We start from the raw sequence: 15,019 nt of genomic DNA on the forward strand, positions 1-15,019 counted from the left end.
CCCCCAAACCTCAAGATTCTGTGTTCTGGACCAGAATGGCTCAAATCTATTTTTATGCTTTTAGATATTGCTAAAATTATTTTCTTTATTCTTTCTTTACTATTATTAATTTAAATATCATAGGCAAACAAAACATGCAATCATGCCCACTCTGCCTACAAAGCATCAGCCAGTTTCCACCCAAGTAGTTCAAGGGACAAAGCAGTCACTCTATTGTGGAGTAAACCACCCATTTCCACCAAGAATTAGACGGCTCTTAGCTTACAGAGTTTTTTTGTTTGTTTTTTTTTTTCCTTAAGCAATTTCGAACTATGTCCTCCAAACTCTATATAAATACCTTTTGACTCTGAAAAACTCCTACTATAAAGCTTTTTCCCCAAAGAAAACAGAAGGAAAAAAAACCCATATGTAATCCATATGTATGTGATGGGAAAAGGAAAAGAAGAAAGGGAGGAAGGGACAGAGGACAGGGAAAGGGAGGGGGAGAAAAGGAAAGAGAGGAAGAAGAAGGAGAGGGAGATAGGGAGGCAGAAGAAAATGCTCTTTTTATAGAAGCAAAGTAACTAGTGGGCTGCCTCCTTACTGTGGAATGACTAATAAAAGTGCAGTATATAAATGCTTCTGATTATACTGGGTGGTAAGAAACAATGAAATGAACAGTTTTAGGGGGCAACTAGGAAAACCTGTTTGAAATAACATGGAGGGAAGTGAGCAGAACCAGGAGCCCCATTTAAAGAATAACAACAAAATTAAAAAATGAAACAACTTTTGGACTTGAGAACTCTGATTAGCAATGAGCTTGTTTTTCTTTCTTTGGTGTGTGTGTGTGTGTGTGTGTGTGTGTAAGAGAGAGAGAGAGAGAGAGAGAGAGAGAGAGAGAGAGAGAGAGAGAGAGAGAGAGAGATTAAGTGTTAAGTGAAAAAAAACTGAATGTTTGAAAAAAAGTTTTTTATTAGATGAAACCAAAATCTGTTTCTGTACAACTTCTTCTGTCTATGTTTCATTCTTGTCCCTGTGGCCAAGCAGAACCATCATGTAAGAGCCTTTCAAATACTTGAAGAAAACTAACACAGCTCCCCAAATTTTTCACATCTCCAGACAAAACATCTGCAATGTTGATCTACATGTGTGCCTTGGCTACAGGATCCAAAGTACATTGAATGCTTTACTCCTCTAATGAGCTATGGTATCATAATTATCCAAAACCAAATTCATCACAGGTGGAATTGTACAAAGTTTATAATATCAAATAAACACACACACACACACACACACACACACACACACACACACACACACACACACACACACACACACACACACACACACACCCCTTGCTCTTGCAGTTGGATATTTTAATTTTAAAACTCAGAAATAAAAAACTTGCCCACTGATGTTCATATACAGATTTACCCAATACCCAAGAGAAAACGAGCACAGACTCTTACTAGGCTTAGAGAAGTCATATAAGAAAATTTTGGCATTCTCTAGGAAAGAAATTCAATTCCTACTGTTTTGATGACGAAAGATAAAAGCCTTATCTCAATTAATAAATCAAGCCTATATTTTCAACTTTCTTTTTAACAGTTTCCCCTCAGTTTCTGAAAGATCTGACTCATTTGCAAAATTTAAAATCTTTCCCCAAGAATAGTTAAATAAAGAGGGTAAGTTAGTCTTAATGACAGATAGACAATGTCAACCATGGCAAAACTGTGATAGTTCAATTGGCCACTTCAATTTTATATTCACAATTAGCTTTTCTGGATGTACTTTAAACACAGTAGCTTTCTCTTTCAAAATAAAAATCTTTAATATTTGATGTGTTACCATGCTGATTTACCGAACACTTGAAGCGTCAGGAGGGTGAAACAATATAATGCAAGGACAAGTTATGATAATAAAATCCCTGGGGGTAGTACGACTTTAGTAAGACTTGCTGTTTTATAGGAACAGGAGGAAGTGCATTTAGAGCGAGTGGGCTCAGAATTGTATTGTGTTTTTTGCCTGTCATTACTGCAGTCTGCATCATTTGCAATGCTAGGTTAAGCAATGAAAAATATAAAATGGGCATTTTTCTTTATTTTTCTTCAAAAATTACTTTGAAATTTTATTAAAACTGCTAGTTGCTGTCTAAAAGTCTAGCATAACATGGTGCTGGGGAAAAAAAAAACACATTATTAACTCCATTTGGGTAGCCAAACTCTGCTATGTACTTCTGTTTTTAAAAGAGAAAAAAATATTCTTTTTCTATGGGAAGCCTATGGTGCCACAAAAATATGCATTGTTCACATAATGACATAAGAAATGTAATGCCCACAAAGAAAGTCCGTCAGTACATAAATCTTGGGTGGACACCAAATGCAGACAATGAGCTGAGTCCAGGGTGAAAACAGACTAACTTGCATTTAGGAATCTATGTACAGCTTTTAATAAGCCCAAGCTTCTCCCTGAAACAGAGGACTATATTTTTTTACTATCAAAACATGCAATGGTGTATGGGTTTGTCATAAAATATAACTTTTCACAAATAAAGCTATGGCTCAGCCAAAAGGCAATGACAAACACCATGGTAGATGACTGTAGGCAGCAGCAATACTTCTGGAAAAGGATTCTGTGGCTGAAGTAGGGGAAAAGATGGCACTGAATCAGTGTAAAAGGAGGCCAGCTTGTCATATACAAAAAGCCAAGATTAATACTGGTATCAAGGAAATGTGTGAGATAGAGGGGAAAGCCAATGTTTGAGGCTAAGCTATAGAAGTATTATGGGAGGAGCAGGACAAAAGTTGTAGATAAAGCATAAATATGGATGGCTAACAATCTGCCCCACTCCCAGGGCACCCATCTTGATGCACCCATAGATCTGTCAATGGCTATGAATAATACCATATTAGTACTAGGATATATGGCTCATAAAAAAGCTTTCTTCATAATTATGCAACTCAAATACCATTACTCCTATTCTCTGCTATTCTTTTCACCATACTACACTGTCATAATTCATAAAGAGAAGTGACATTTTCAAAGCAAAATTAAAATCCAAATCAATTTTAGATTGATAGTTCAAAAGCTTCTGGGTTGGAAGGGATCTCAGAGATTTTCTGGCAAGGTGACATCATCTTATTAATGACTCATTTTTAGGTCTGATCATTTAATCAATCAAATAGTCAACAAGCATTTACTGTTTGTGCTGGAGCCAGGCACTGTGCTAAGTGCTGGGGATACAAAGATAAAACATTTGCTACCCTCAAGCGCATGTCAAATCAATAAGCTTTACTATAGAAAGCACATGGGACTATGATGAGGCATAAGAAGTGTAGAAAGGGACACAGAGGATGGTATGGAAAAGACTTTAAAAGACAGAGGACTTCACATTTGACCCCAGAAAGAAGAGAGACCTGATGGAGTTTATTAAATCCAGAAGGGACATAGGCCAGCACCCAAGCAAAATCACTTTTGACAGCTGATCTACTCATGCATCTTGGCAGCTTCTTTACAAGTTGGCACAGGGCACTAAAAGGTTGCTTGACTTCCCCAGGATCACACAAAAAGTCTATGTCAGAGGAAGGATTGGACTTGGGTTTTACATCAGCTAGAGGGACTGAGTTGACGGTTTTATGGCTTTGAAGCCAGTTATCTATCCACTGTACCAGACTGCCTTTCCATTTATAAATATTCATACACATGAATAAGCACATACAAAATTAAGGCAAGATACCTTAGGCAAGGGAAAGTGCTAACTCCTGAAGCTGAACCCTGAAGAACAGCAAGGATTTTAAAAGGTTGTGATTAAAAAGAGAGTACAATAGACAAAGGTGAGGACAGAAGATGGAAAAATCCTGTGAGAGGGGGAAAAAAAGTAGGCCAGTTTGGACACTACACAGCATACAAAGGAGAGCACCGCAAAAGGAACTTGTAAGGGCAAATACCAAAATTTTTCTAGAGTGAATAGAGTACCAGGCCTAGAGTCAGGATGACCTGAGATGAAATCTGGCCTCAGATACTTCCTAGCTATGTGATTCTGGGCAAGTCAATTAATGCTGCATACCTTGGTCTCTTCATCTGTAAAATGCACTGGAGAAGAGAATGGCCAGAAGAAAACCCTAAAAGGGGTCAGGAAGAGGCAAACACAACTGAAAAACAACGGAACGACAATGTGTATGGAAACAAGAAAGAAAATAGGGGGTCACACTGGGAAGAACTTTAAATGTAAGACACAAGAGTGGACAGGGAACTACTGTGGTTCATTGAGCAACAAAGTGACGTGAGGAGGCCTTTGCTTTGAAAAAATCACTTCGGAGTTGTTTGCGTATATTGGAGAATAGACAAGACAGAAAAAGCATCTTGATTCTGTCTAACTACAGATGTGGACAAGAAAGAAGGAAACAAAAAGGAACGGGAGGGCTAGGATGAGCTGAAAGGAGTTGCTTTTCTAGCAGCAAAGAGACTGAGGAAAAGGGTCACTTTTTGTTTGCAACATGGACTAAGAAGAAGAACCCAAAGTAAAAAAGCTGCCCCTTCATATCCAACAAATATCCACAACTGTAGAAGCTAGGAATAATTTAGTTTTTTTTTTTTTTTAAGTCTGCTATTTTATTTTTCCATTAACCTGAATTACGAGGGGATTATAATACTGAAATACCTAAGAGTGCTTCACTATCTTAACTGTCAAAGCACCATCAATTACTAAGCTGTATTGCTATTTTAATTTTAATTATCATTTGACCAACACATAATTAAACTTGGAGATTAGTAACTAAATTTATATTAACTGCATCTATCTTATCTCTAATCATTTTCTCAAGTGGTACACAAATAGAAAAGACTTGACTGGACAAGGTCCCGCTTGGCTATTTGTAGCTTTGCTAATAATGTGCTGTGATGTTCTGCCATTCAAGCATCATTTTTGCTTTAGATCTGATAGATGTTTGCCAATTTGGATATTTGTATAAATGTATTTGTATAAATGTAAATAACTTTCCAATGTCAATAAGCACACTGAAAAAAAAAAAAGAAAAAAGAAATTTAGCCAAGAGACACTGATGTCAATGTTCTGATATTTGGTCAGAATCAGGTTTTATGGAAAACCTAAGCAAAGTCTCAGACTCAAGGGTTCTAGTGGATCCCTTGCGTTGTGAATGACTGAGCTCAGTAAGCTGCATGTAGTCTTGTTAGGCCCAGCTCCTTTTAAAGTTGTATTATTTTTCAGATGAACTTTCGACCATTTCTTCTTGTTTTTCTCTCAGTGAAGATGGAGACGAGTGGCCCAATCACTGTTTAACAACCTTTTATAGAATTCAATATCACAAGATGCTCTTAGAAAAACCTGGAAAGATTTACATAAGCTGATATAAAATGAAATGTACAGTGTACAAAATAACAGCATTAGTATAAGATGATCAACTGTGAATGGCTTTGCTATTCTCAGCAATACAGTGAGTGAAGACAACTCTGAAGGAAGGACTTATGATGAAAAATGCTATATCTCCCTAAAGAAAGAACTGATGATGTCAGAATAAGACTGAAGCACCTTTTTGTTTAAACTTTTTCTTGAGGGGTTTTTTGGTCTATATTTTCTTTAACATGACTATTATGGAAATGTTTTGCATGACAACAACTATACTGAATTGCTTGACTTCTCAATGAGAATGGGGTGGAGGGGAAGGTGAGAAGGGAGGAAGGGAGAGACATTAGAACCCAAAGCTTTAAAAAGGAATATCAAAATTGTTTTTAACATGTTATTGGGGAAAAATAAAATACTAAATAAATCTTAAGATTAAAAAAAGAATTCAATGGAACTTAGTAATTAATAGTTTAATATTTAAACCTAAAAAAATTCCTGTTATTTTCATCTTTCCACATATGGCTCCAGAATCTCTTCCAAGTAACCCATCAAAACTACCATGCATGCAAACACTACCCTCTCAGAATCTCAGAGTTGGAAAGGAACTTCAGGGGCCATCTAGTCCCACATGGACAACAAGACTTGATCAGCAACACATTCAACAAGTAGCCAGTTAGCTACTAATCACAGATGTCCACTAAAGGAGAGGTCACTCAAATCCAAAATTCTATCCCCATCTCTGTGCCTTTGTTCTGCACCTGCAACCCCACTATATTGAGAATTCATTCCCTCCTTACCTGCATTTCCTTTAAGAGTAGCTCAGACACCAATCTGTGCAAGAACTCTTGCCTGACTACCACTCCAGTATCTTCAATATAGCACTTAAGAGAGTTTGTGTGTGTTTGCACTCTCTTTATATACATATTTAAAATTTATAACACTTTGAGGTTTGAAAAGCACCTTACAAATAAATAATATGGGATCATCACAACAATACTGGAAGGTAGATGCTATTTGTCATCTATTTCCAGACATCAACTATTTCTACTGCTTAATTAATTTGTCTATGATATAGTCTCAGCACAATATCAGATTTATTTCTGCCTTGCTTATCTTTACCCATATGCTCTCCTAACTTATTTCTCCACACCTACCTTTGGAAAATGGATTTTCACAAATGACTTATCTTCAAACAATGTGACTTGAGTCTTTTACCTATCTTTCCCCACCATCTTTTACCTATCCTACTGGTTTTATTATTATTATTATTTTTTAACAAGTAACACCACTTAATAGCAAAACTTGGTCACTGGTTTCATCCTGCCAAATCTCAGTGGTACTGAGAGGTCAAATTAGTTATCTTGCAGGAGAAACTCTAAATTACTTTTTCTTGTTGCCCTCACAAACTGAATACATACTGAAAACCTTAGAGTTAACTGCTCTTTCTTCCCTACCTTTGTCACTATTGTGTTTTTTTTATTCTAAATCCCTTTCACAATTGTTTTTGAACCATTTTTTTCAGATTGATTCACATGCTCTATTAACACTTTTGTTTTATTGTAAATGAGTTCATCACCACCTGCCAGAGATTGTCTCATTCCAAAGGAAAGTAATCACAATCTTAATATAGAGAAACCCAGTTAAGATAGTGAAGCACTCTTAGGTATTTCAGTATTCTAATCCCCTCATAAGGAACAAAAACAATGCTTGCTAAAAGATTGAATTTGGACAATGACAAGTTGCTAAAATCAAAACAAAAGCATATGGGTCACCACAAGAGTAAAAGGACCTAGAATTGTCACAAGCAGGCACTTCTAAAGTTTAGCAGGTGAGCAAGAGTCCACTTAAACTTCTTACCTTCTATGGAATGGGTGTCAGTTAGTGAAGACAAGTAGATTTTTAATGTGAAATCACAGGTATAGATTGGCACTGGGATTGGATTGGCAATGGGGTTTCTCTATATTAAGATTGTGAGCAATGCTTGGTGATGATCTTTCATTATTTCTTATAGGTAAACAAAATGGCTCTTAGATTCATGTGAGTCGCCAGGGGTTGGGTCATGAATGTAGCCCAATCAAGCATCCCCACAGAAGAGGAAGGGAATAATCAGAATTTGAATCCAACATCTACCTTTGCTTTCAGGCTCTTTTCCCTGATTAAAAAGGTCTTAACTCAAATTCTTAGGAACCTTAGATTCTTCCAAGGCTTGGCTCTGGTCCCCCACTTGTTCGTGTTCTCTCAATCATCAAATTATGTTGCAGTTATTTATCTATTCACTTGGTACATCTCCACTCCCCACTTCTGTATCTTTGTAGTGGCTTCACTTCCCATCCCCATGCTCATTCCCCAGTAACATGTAAACTCCTTGAGGTCAAAATATTTATTTTTGTCTCTTTATTCTTACAGAGAGTCAAAATTGTCACTGAGAGGCAATGGCCACCTAATGATGTTGTATGTTAAAGCAAAGTAACAATCTCATATTAATGCAAAGTCATAACCGTGAAAGACCTTTAGTCTCCATCCAACTTCTTTCCCCAAAAGTCCATAACAAAGGCATTCTGTATTTTGACTATGCACACAACTGACTTTGGACATGATAATGCTACTTGTATATGGCTAGCATGCACTGGACTACAGAAAAGCAGCTAACCCAACATTCCAAACAATGGCAGGCCATCACCCCTGTCAAACCAGTTTCAACTCCTTCTCTGGTCCAAAGCTAGAGGAAAGGACAGAGCCCTTTTATGCCTCAGAGAAAAACAATGATTTCCATCTGAATTGGATTAAGCCAAAGGTAATTCTTTGGGAAAGACTGTGGTGAATGGAACTGGAGCAATTCAAAACAGGCAGAAAACATATTATCTCAGGCAATCTAATCTAATAATGGGTGGGGACAGGGAAGGAAAAATAAAAATATCTGGCTGTAGTCCTTCATTGTTAGGTTCTTACTAAGTGCTAATGAGATAATGAGATGATAGGTTCTTACTAAGTGCTAAGTCGGTACTTAACAATTCTCTAGTTCCAGCCCTTAAGGGCAGTTTTACCCCCTTAGAACTCCTGGGGAGGAGCTTATATATTTAAGAAGAGCAAGTTCATTGGTTGAAGTATTTTTTCAGGAAGCCCCTGAATTATTCCACACTCATTCTCTGGGAGGATAAAAGAAGACACCATAGAACTAGGAGAGAGTCTAGGGTAGGCCAGACCTGGGGCTGCTCTCTGGAGGGAGAGGAGTATCTATTCTAGGTCAGAGTTGGCGGCTGAGAGATTGAGTTGAGACAGCAGATCTCCAGAGAGCGGATCCATCTGCAGTCTCTGGCGACAACAGAACTTTACATATTGGCATCCACAAGATGGGGCCTTCGCACTTCATAATTAAGTTTAGGACTAAGGGGCCATTACTTTGTAAGAGTCAAGATACACTGTGTCCAAGTATGGTTGATTAGACTAATAGTAGCTTGGAAGGCTCTACCACAGGTCAGGCACAAACAGTCCATATGTAGGCAAAGAAAAACAAAAGGAAAGCTGTAATGTTGCCATACGGTCAGTCAGTGATAAGGGAATATATTATAAACAAGAAACATTTAATTTAATTCCACATATCTGCATAAATGTCAGTGAATTTTTAAAAATGAACTTCAATGCTTAATGATGAGGTAAAACCAAATGAGGAGATCTATACCTCAATAAAATTAGGATTAATTGAGGTCTAGTGGCAGGTTTGGGGTACAGGGCGTCAAATGGAGCTCCCCTGCAACCCCTTTGGATTCGGCGCAAGGATACAAAGTTAAATGAGGTCTAGTGGCAGCGAGAGTCCCCTGTAAATGAATTTACAGGCCCGAAAACCTAGATTGATAAAAAGAGGTTTATTGTAGGGTTTGGAAGTAAGGTTAAAGTCTGGTTAGTAAAAGGTATTAGATAGAGAAAGAAATACACCAAAAGCGGCAGGACAGAGAGTCTGTGATGCAAAGCATGTTTCAACTCTCTGCCAAGAGATGATTCCAGCTTGGCTCTTTTATTTGCTTGAAGGGGCCTAGGGTGGAGTCCAGGTTGATTTCTCTAGAGCCAGAACCCACTAGGTGGGGGTTGGGCTATCTGAGCAGATCATCAGAATGAGGGCTGGGTACAGCCCAAACTGGCTCAGATCCAGATCTTTCCCCTTGGAATACAAAAGGGTGGTTTTGACCAGATCTTGTAAATCAAAGGTCAGTCCCAAAGGAAGTTGGAGATCAGGAAAGGAATCTTAAAGGGGCTACCACCCCCATCACTTAATTGTTTTTTTGTTATAGTTTTTTTATTTACAAGATATGTGTATGGGTAATTTTTCAGCATTGACAACTGCAAAACCTTTTGTTCCAACTTTTCCCCTCCTTCCCCCCACTCCCTCCCCCAGATGGCAGGTTGACCAATACATGTTAAATATGTTAAAGTATAAGTTACATACAATATATGTATATATGTCCATACAGTTATTTTACTGTACAAAAAGAATTGGACTTTGAAATAGGGTACAATTACCCTGTGAAGGAAATCAAAAATGCAGGTGGACAAAAATAGAGGGATTGGGAATTCTATGTAGTGGTTCATAGTCATCTCCCAGAGTTCTTTCTCTGGGTGCAGCTGGTTCAGTTATGAACTGCTCTATGGGAACTGATTTGGTTCATCTCACTGTTGAAGAGGGCCACGTCCATCAGAATTGATCATCATGTAGTACTGTTGTTGAACTATATAACGATCTCCTGGTTTTGCTCATTTCACTCAGCATCAGTTGATGTAAGTCTCTCCAGGCCTTTCTGAAATCATCCTGTTGGTCATTTCTTTTTCTTTCTTTCTTTTTTTTTTTTTTTTGAAAGTCAACAAGCATTTATTAATTGCTTAGTATGTGTCTGGCACCACGCTAAGTTTTGACAATCTAATATACATACACAAAAATACAAATGCAACTAAAAGAAAGTCAAGTTAGGACCAATGGATCAAAGTTACAAAGATGTAAGACTAGTGATAATGAAAGACTAATAGATAGAAATATCCTCAAGTAGAATGATCTGGCATGAGAGGTAGTAGTTTCCCTCTTATTGTAGATCTTCCAATGAAGTCTGGATAATCATTTCTTTTTTTTTTTTTTCCATTTTTATTTTTTTATTTATAATTTTTTTCCACAGTATATATGCATGAGTAATTTTTTTAATAATATTATCCCTTGTATTCATTTTTCCAAATTATCCCCTCCCTCCCTCCACTCCCTCCCCCCGATGGCAGGTAATCCCATACATCTTACATATGTTACAATATAACCTAGATACAATATATGTGTGTAAATACCATTTTCTTGTTGCACATTAATTATTAGCTTCCGAAGGTATAAGTAACCTGGGTAGATAGACAGTAGTGCTAACAATTTACATTCACTTCCCAGTGTTCCTTCTCTGGGTGTAGTTGTTTCTGTCCATCATTGATCAACTGGAAGTGAGTTGGATCTTCTTTATGTTGAAGATATCCACTTCCATCAGAATATATCTTCATACAATATTGTTGTTGAAGTGTACAGCGATCTTCTGGTTCTATTCATTTCATTCAGCATCAGTGGATGTAAGTCTCTCCAGGCCTCTCTGTATTCCTCCTGCTGGTCATTTCTTACAGAGCAATAATATTCCATAACATTTATATACCATAATTTACCCAACCATTCTCCAATGGATGGACATTCATTCATCTTCCAGTTTCTAGCCACTACGAAAAGGGCTGCCACAAACATTTTGGCACATACAGGTCTCTTTCCCCTTCTTAGTATTTCTTTGGGATATAAGCCCAATAGCAGCAATGCTGGGTCAAAGGGTATGCACAGTTTGATAACTTTTTGGGCATAGTTCCAGATTGCTCTCCAGAATGGCTGGATTCTTTCACCACTCCACCAACAATGCATCAGTGTCCCAGTTTTCCCACATCCCCTCCAACATTCATCGTTATTTGTTCCTGTCATCTTAGCCAATCTGACAGGTGTGTAGTGGTATCTCAGAGTTGTCTTACTTTGCATTTCTCTGATCAGTAGTGATTTGGAACACTCTTTCATATGAGTGGATATAATTTCATTTTCATTATCTGAGAATTGTCTGTTCATATCCTTTGACCATTTATCAATTGGAGAATGGTTTGATTTCTTATAAATTAGGGTCAGTTCTCTATATATTTTAGAAATGAGACCTTTCTCAGAATCTTTAACTTTAAAAATGTTTCCCCAATTTGTTACTTCCCTTCTAATCTTGTTTGCATTAGTATTGTTTGTACAGAAACTTTTTAGTTTGATGTAATCAAAATCTTCTATTTTCTGATCGATAATGATCTCTAGTTCTCCTCTGGTCATAAATTCCTTCCTCCTCCAATTCCTTCCTCCTCCACTGTTGGTCATTTCTTACAGAACAATAGTATTCCATAACATTCACATACCACAATTTATTCAGCCATTCTCCAATTGATGGGCATGCACTCAGTTTCCAGTTTCTGGCCACTACAAAGAAGGCTGCCATAAGCCAATGCTTAATTCTTGACTGCTTAATTCAGCATTTAGTGACATACTGAATGCCTTTCATTGTGTGCTAATTATTTCATGAATGCTTGTTTTTTTTGAAGTACCTTCACAGTCCTTTGGAGGGGAGGTACATGCTAGACACTATATCTATACATATCTATATCTATATCTATAGATATACATACATATATCATATAAAATTTAATATAAAAAATCACAAGAAGAAAGAAACATGAATTAATACAGTTAGAACAGTTTTTAATAGGCTAGAAGACAGCTAAAACAGCCACCCATGACTTACTTTGAAGATGAGTATTTTTTTTCTATTAAGAGTGGTAGTTGTCCTTTTAAATTAAACATCTAAAACAATATATGAAATGGCTAGCTACTAAGATCAAATCTTTACGAGGAAGAAATCCATGAAAACTGCCAGAGGACACTTTAGTAATACATATATGAGTAAGTATGCTATTACAGCTTTCTTCTGCTAAGACTCTATAAGAGTTTACAATGTAGTAGAAAAAGAATGAATCACCTCTTTTTACTCAAATTTTACTCAAATTCAATTTTAGAACACACATTTTTGGAACTGTTTCTTTATGGGGGAAGTTGGGGTTGGAGTAGGAATGAGGTATGTCATCTATATCCATGCTTAATTTCAATTTTACATTAATATTATTGGCCTCTTGAGATAGTTCTGTAAAGATGGAAGCATCATTTAAAAGCAAGCTTAAAATTCTATATCCCAGAAGGGACCTTCTTGAAATCAGTGAGACAAGGAAAAGGTTATCAACTGAAAGAGAGCAAGGATCTTTTACTTTCTAAGAATATTAGTTAAATTGACATGACATCTAAAGCAGACCCTCTGCATTTCAATTTTGAGTTAGAATAAGAATGGGACTCCAATTGATAAACGGTCAAAGGATATGAACAAACAATTTTCAGATGAAAAAATTAAAACCATTTCTAGTCATATGAGAAGGTGCTCTAAATCACTCAATTAGAGAAATGCAAATTAAGACAACTCTAAGATACACCTCTCAGATTGGCTAAAATGACAGTAAAATATAATGATAAATGTTGGAGGGGATGTGAGAAAACTGGAACACTAATACATTGTTGGTGGAATTCTGAACAGATCCAGCCATTCTGGAGAGCAATTTGGAACAATGCTCAAAAAATCATCAAACTGTGCATACCCTTTGATCTAGCAGTTCCTCTCCTGTGCTTATATCCTAAAGGAGGGAAAGGGACCTGTTATGTGCAAAAGTGTTTGTGGCAGCCCTTTTAGTAGTGGCTAGAAACTGGAAACTGAGTGGATGCCCATCAACTGGAGAATGGCTGAAAAAATTGTGGTATATGAATGTTATGGAATATTATTGTTCTGTAAGAAATGACCAGCAGGATGATTTCAGAGAAGCTTGGAGAGACTTACATTGACTGATGCTGAGTGAAATGAGCAGAACCAGGAGATCACTGTATACGGCAATAGCCAAGACTATACGATGATAAATTCTGATGGACGTTGCTGTTTCCACTAATGAGATGATTGAGGACAGTTACAGTGATCTTGTGATGAAGAGAGCCATTTTCACTCAGAGAGAAGACCGTGGGAACTGAGAGTGGATCACAACATAACATTCACACTCTTTGTCACACTCTTTGTTGTTGTTTGATTACACTTTTTTCCCTCTTTTTTTTTTTTCCTTCTTGATCTGATTTTTCTTGTGCAGCAAAATTATTGTACAAACATGCATGCATATATAGGATTTAACATATATTTTAACAGATTTAACATATTTTGTATTATTTGCCATCTAGGGGAGGGAGGGAGGAAGGAGGGGAAAATTTGGAACAAAAGATTTTTGTAAGGGTCAATGTTGCAAAATTATCCTTGCATATGTTTTGAAAACAAAAAAAAACTTTAATAAAAAAATAGAATAAGAATGGGAAAGTGGATGGCAACAGGGGATTTCATGCTACTCTAGATCAATGATATCCTCTATTGAAAGTTACATAACAACGTATTACGGAACAAGGCAGAATAATCATAATAAGTAATTATATTCCTAATTGCATATTAAATAAAATTGTAACAACTGAGGAATTATTTAAAGATGAAGGATTTCAAGATATTGAAAACCTACACACTCCAGAAAAATCTTACTGATAATGAAAGAGAAGGTAAAAGTCATGCAAAGGACTTGAATAATTTTGAAGAGGAGATGAATGTACTGAAAACGGAATTTTAAAAAGCTTTTCTGAATTTAACAAAAGAGATACAACTAACAGATCAATTATTCAAAACCAAGGTAATTCTACCAGAATTCAAGATATACTACCATAAAGACAGCACAAATCCCTTGAATCACTCTATTTTCCCACAATATTTGACAGAGAATATAAAAATTCAGTTGACTGTGTACAACTGTAGATGTTGCCATAGGAAGTATTACAAGTGCAAAAATAGAACTATTTAGTAACAACCCTAAGAACAGGAATTAAATATCACTATGACAAATATAGCTAGAGCAAACTACTTTTTAAAATGGACTTTTTATTATTATGTTTGCCTTTTATGTTGCTTAATTTTTCACCATGGGAAGATCATTGCAATATCTGTCTAGCACAAGAAAAAGAAAACCTGAGCATCCAATTAAAGGCAATGTAAAACGTAATTAAATTACAAATCTAAATTTAAAAATTAAAATTATTAAAATTAAATTCAAATGGCTTCTGATAATGATGATATTCTCAACCAACAATTAGTGAGCCCTAAAATACTGAAGTGACATAGTCAAAACAGTTAAAGAACAATTTAACATCAGTCAAAAATTATAGAGGCTTGAGAAACAGAGAAATTAAGACTATAAAGAGAAAACTTTAAAAAGGATGGGAAAACTTCACATGTGGTTTGTTAAATGTGAGAGGGGATAAGGAAAACAACCTAGAACTCAAAAAAATTTTTAAAATGTAAAAAAAAATTATTTTGAATGTAACTGGGTAAAAATATTAAATAACTAAATAACTCAAAATACAAAAATGTGAAAAATGTCTAGTTGTAATTGAGAAAAAAGACCAGCATACCAAAAGAAGAAGGACACTCAGTCCAAAGTCTCAATTTACAGGGGTATGTGACCCAACGCAGGGATGAT

At 36.3% G+C, this 15,019-nt stretch overlaps 1 protein-coding gene across 5 annotated transcripts in view; it reads right to left on the reverse strand.

Annotated features, from left to right (window-relative positions):
- Positions 1-15,019, reverse strand: part of DIAPH2 (diaphanous related formin 2) — an 865,016-nt gene that overhangs the window by 432,405 nt on the left and 417,592 nt on the right. The gene's annotated exons all lie outside the window — the stretch shown is intronic.

The sequence above is a fragment of the Sminthopsis crassicaudata genome, chromosome X (genome assembly GCF_048593235.1).
Source record: "Sminthopsis crassicaudata isolate SCR6 chromosome X, ASM4859323v1, whole genome shotgun sequence".
NCBI lineage: Eukaryota > Metazoa > Chordata > Mammalia > Dasyuromorphia > Dasyuridae > Sminthopsis > Sminthopsis crassicaudata.